This window comes from Giraffa tippelskirchi, chromosome 12 (assembly GCF_054371585.1).
Source record: "Giraffa tippelskirchi isolate mGirTip1 chromosome 12, T2T-mGirTip1v1.2.pri, whole genome shotgun sequence".
NCBI classification, from domain to species: domain Eukaryota; kingdom Metazoa; phylum Chordata; class Mammalia; order Artiodactyla; family Giraffidae; genus Giraffa; species Giraffa tippelskirchi.
Genome location: NC_137286.1, coordinates 47465224 through 47470480, shown reverse-complemented (window position 1 = coordinate 47470480; position 5257 = coordinate 47465224). Strand labels below are relative to the sequence as shown.

Genomic DNA, 5257 nt, shown 5'->3' with positions numbered 1-5257 from the left:
AGAGAGTTCCAGAAAAACATCTATTTCTGCTTTATTGACTATGCCAAAGCCTTTGACTGTGTGGATCACAATAAACTGTGGAAAATTCTGAAAGAGATGGGAATACCAGACCATCTGACCTGTCTCTTGAGAAACCTGTATGCAGGTCAAGAAGCAACAGTCAGAACTGGACATGGAACAACAGACTGGTTCCAAATAGGAAAAGGAGTACGTCAAGGCTGTATATTGTCACCCTGCTTATTTAACTTATATGCAGAGTACATCATGAGAAACGCTGGGCTGGAAGAAACACAAGCTGGAATCAAGATTGCCGGGAGAAATATCAATAACCTCAGATATGCGGATGACACCACCCTTATGGCAGAAAGTGAAGAAGAACTAAAGAGCCTCTTGATGAAGGTGAAGGAGGAGAGTGAAAAAGTTGGCTTAAAGCTCAACGTTCAGAAAACTAAGATCATGGCATCTGGTCCCATCACTCCATGGGAAATAGATGGGGAAACAGTGGAAACAGTGTCAGACTTTACTTTTTTGGGCTCCAGAATCACTGCTGATGGTGACTGCAGCCATGAAATTAAAAGACGCTCACTCCTTGGAAGGAAGGTTATGGCCAACCTAGATAGCATGTTTAAAAGCAGAGACATTACTTTGCCAACAAAAGTCCGTCTAGTCAAGACTATGGTTTTTCCAGTGGTCATGTATGGATGTGAGAGTTGGACGTTGAAGAAAGCTGAGCGCCGCAGAATTGATGCTTTTGAACTGTTATGTTGGAGAAGACTCTTGAGAGTCCCTTGGACTGCAAGGAGATCCAATCAATCCATCCTAAAAGAGATCAATCCTGGGTGTTCATTGGAAGGTCTGATGTTGAAGCTGAAGCTCCAATACTTTGGCCACCTCATGCGAAGGGTTGACTCATTGGAAAAGACCCTAATGCTGGGTAGGATTGGGGCAGGAGGAGAAGGGGACGACAGAGGATGAGATGGTTGGATGGCATCACCGACTCGATGAACATGGGTTTGGGTGGACTCCGGGAGTTGGTGATGGACAGAGAGGCCTGGCGTGCTGCAATTCATGGGGTCGCAGAGAGTCGGACACGACTGAGCGACTGAACTGAACTGATGAACTGACCCCTTCATTCTTGTAAGATGATCCTTCCATCTGTGTAACACTTTTTAACTTGTCTGATATTAACATAGCCATTTCAGTCTTCGTATGCTAAGTATTTACAAATTATGCATTTTTCCATCCTGCCGTCTAAGTCTTTAGACTGATGAGTTTCTCATAGAAACCATATAGTTGGGTCTTTTTTTTTATCCCTTTGCTGATCTCTATCTTTTAACTGCGTTAATATTAGCCCATGTAGATTTTAAAACTTTATTGATATGATGGATATAATTCTATCACCTTACTATCTTTTGTTATATGTCTCCTATGTTTTTTTGTTTCTCTGTTCTTTCTTTTCCTTCTGTCCCCTGGGTTAATCTTTTTCTTTTTTTTTTTTTATTATTCCAGTCTATCTCCTTTATTGGCTTTTAAGCTATACATCTTTGCATTATTTTTTGATGATTCTCTTAGGATTACAACATACATATTTAACTTATCACAGTGTACCTTGAATCAATATTATGCTACTTTATATACAAGAGCCTTATAAAAGTAAAATTCCATTTCACCTCTCACTCTTCGCACTGCTGTCAAATATTTTCCTTTTACATAGTACACTGTTATTATTTTCACTCTAAAGAACTGTCATTTAAGTAATTTTTTATCTTTCTTTTCCCACATATTCACATTTTATTACTCTTCATTCCCTCCTGTGGATTGAAATTTCCATCTGACATCATTTCTCCTTTTCTTCAAAAACTTCCATTAACATTTCTTATAGTGCAGTTCTCTCAGCCTTCACTGTAAGAAGTGAAAATATCTTTATTCTCAGCCTTCACTATAAGAAGTGAGAATATCTTTATTCTGAAAATATCTTTATTCTTGTCTTCATTTTTTTCATTTTATCTTTATTCTTGCCTTCATTTTTCTTTCATTTTGCCTTCGTTTTTTGAAAGATTTTTACACTATACATGGAATTCTCAGTTGATAGATTAAATTTTTCCTGATTTTAAATATGTCATTCCATTCTCTTCTGGAATGTTTTTATGAGAAGTCAGCTGTTATTCATATCATCTTTCCCCTATATGCTGCCTTTTTAGACTTATCTGGATCCCTTTAAGATATTTCTTATCCATTGCTTTCATCATTCTGATCATGTGTGATTTTCTTTGTATTTATCTTCCTTGGGATTTGCTCTCATTATTTTCTATAAAATGCTGATTTTCGATCAACTGGGAAATTTTTATTTTTCCCATCCCATGCTCTTGTTTCTTTTTTATTTCCCTAGGATTCCAAATACATGTAATCTAAACTCCTTAATATTTCTTTCAAAGGTTATTGAGACTCTACTCTATTCTTTTATTTCTATTCTTTTATTTCTATTCTTTCTCTTTCTGTGGTTAAGATAATTTCTACTGACATGTCCTGAAATTCACTCACCCTTTCTTCTATTCTGTCAAATCTGCATTAATCTCATCTAATAGAATTTTTATTATGTATATTTTATTTTTTCAGTGTAGTATTCCCATTGATTGTTTCACAGTTTTCATATATCTTTTGAAATCCCTCTTCTCCTCGTCCATTATATCATCTTTTCCTATAGACTCAACCTATTTATCACAATTATTTTAAAGTCTTTGCTAAAACTGACATCCAGATCATCTCTGAGTCTGTTTCTATTTACTATTTTGTCTCTTGACTTTGGGTCCCATTTTCCTGTTTCTTCTCATATCTAATAATATCTTTATTACATATAGGACATTGAGGATGATATGTTATAGGACTCTGGACACCATTATCTTCCTTAGAAAAGTATTGATTTTTGTCCTAGCAAGGAGTGAAACTACTGGCAGATAACTTTTCTTGTGGAACTTAATTTTAAGCTTTATTAAGGTAGGTGTTTTCAGTTTTTCCTTTATCCTAAGGAGCAGTCCTTAGTCCTTGTACATGGTCCTTACTCATAGAGTTTGACCCTTCTGACATTTTAACAAAAAGACTAAGGTATTTGTCAAGCTCTTATCTTGGCAGAACTTGAACTCTAAACTATGTATCTACAGCATGGGGCAGTTGCTGTAATACCTAGCTAGGAAGATTGCTCATGCTTTCTTCTGGGATTCCTTGGAGTCTTGCCCTATGTTTTCACAGTCAGCTAAGGATTTGAAGAAAGATTTGCAGATTTGGGAGCTCTCTCTCATGACTCCCTCTTTTCCTAGATATCCCCCCTTAACTTTTAGCCATTCTGTTGTTGTTGCCATCCAGTAGTTAAGTCATATCCAACTCTGTGACATAGTGGACTGCAGCACGTCTGGCTTCCCTGTCCTTCACTATCTCCTGGAGTTTGCTCAAACTCATGTCCATTGAGTCGGTGATGCTATCCAACCATCTCACCCTTTGTCTCTCCATTCTCCTCCTGCTGGAAAACCATACTACTGGAAAAACCACAGCTTTGACTATATGGACCTTTATCGGCAAAGTAATGTCTCTGCTTTTTAATATACTGTCTAGGTTTGTCATAGCTTTTCTTCCAAGGAGCAAGCATCTTTTAATTTCGTGGCTGCAGTTAACTTTCATAGTGATTTTGGAGCCCAAGAAAATAAAACCTGTCACTGTTTCCACTTTTTCCCCATCTATTTTCAGCCATTCTAGCAGTCCTGAACTCCAACTCTGTTTCCTTAGTCCATTAGTAATTCTGAAGTACTAGTAATTAGTTATTAGTAATTCAGAATGACTAATTCTGGGCTCTATTACTATATAATAAGCAGACTGGAAAGTGCCCTCAGGGGAAAAACAGGTGAGTGCGGGTCTTTCTAGGATGTTTGCTTCTTTCTTCGGTTTTAGCCCCTCCAGTTTCTGCCTGCTTTAGGTCACTCTACTGTGTCTTCAAACAACTATTGTTTTTTGTATTTTACCAAGAATTTCAATTGTTGAATTGTGTTCCAGCTGCTGTAGTGCCACCATTGCTCTCCAGCACAGCCTCTAGCTCACCAAGCTCCAGTCGGAGGAGAAAGGGGATAAGTGAGGAGGTCTCTGTACCATGGCTGGTACAAAGCTGACTGCCTGCAAATCGACTGGTGGTAAAGCACCAAGGAAGCAACTGGCTACAAGGGTGGGTCACAAGAGTGCACCCTCTACTGGAGGGGCAAATAAACCTCATTGTTGCAGGCCTGGCCCCACGGCACTCCATGAAATTAGCTGTTAATCAAAATCCACTGAGCTTCTCATTCACAAACTTCCCCTCTAGAATCTGGTGTGAAAAAGTGCTCAGGACTTCAAAACAGATTTGCGCTTCCATAGTGCATCTCTTGGTGCTTTGCAGGAGGAAAGTGAGGCCAATAGGTTGGCCATTTTGAACATAACAACATGTGTGCTCTCCACGCCAAACTTGTAACAATTATGCCAAAAGACATCCAGCTACCACACCGCTTAAGTGGAGAATGTGCTTAAGAAATGACTATGCTGGGAATCATTTCATTCTTTTTTAAAAAAGAATTTGAAAAGAAAAAATTTGGTTCATCTAGGATGAACCTAGAACCTATTAAACAGAGTGAAGTAAGTCAGAAAGAGAAAGATAAATACTGTATTCTAACACATATATACAGAATCTAGAAAAATGGTACTGAAGAATTTATTTACAGGGCAGCAATGGAGAAATAGACATAGAGAATAGACACATGGACATGCGGAGAGGGGAGGAGAGAGTGCGATGTATGGAAAGAGTAACATGGAAACTTACATTACCATATGTAAAATAGATAGCCAACAGGGATTTGCTATATGGCTAAGGAAACTCAAACAGGGGCTCTGTAACAACCTAGAGGGGTGGGATGGGGAGGGAGATGGGAGGGAGGTTCAAAAGGGAGGGGATATATGTATATCTATGGCTGATTCATGTTGAGGTTTGACAGAAAACAACAAAATTCTGTAAAGCAATTATCCTTCAATTAAAAAATAGATAAATTTTTTAAAAAATTTCTCTTCTTCCTATTATTGGTTGTTCTGAATGTTACGTAATTTTTTTCCCATGGGGTCAAAAGGTACCTAAGTATATGACTGCAAATGGAAAAATAGGGACAGAAATCAGGTACTGGCAGTTTCTCCCTTTCCATTTGTGTGTGAATTTTTAATATAAAAGTGGGGACATAAAGCATTAATGCAA

The 5257-nt window shown here is 38.0% G+C and overlaps 1 pseudogene across 1 annotated transcript; it reads left to right on the top strand.

Annotated features, from left to right (window-relative positions):
* The first annotated feature begins 2464 nt into the window (after positions 1–2464).
* Positions 2465–4648, top strand: LOC145530528 (histone H3.3A-like; annotated as a pseudogene). Its single transcript, XR_014071868.1, has one exon. The product of XR_014071868.1 is annotated as a histone H3.3A-like (transcript).
* The last annotated feature ends 609 nt before the right edge of the window (positions 4649–5257 follow it).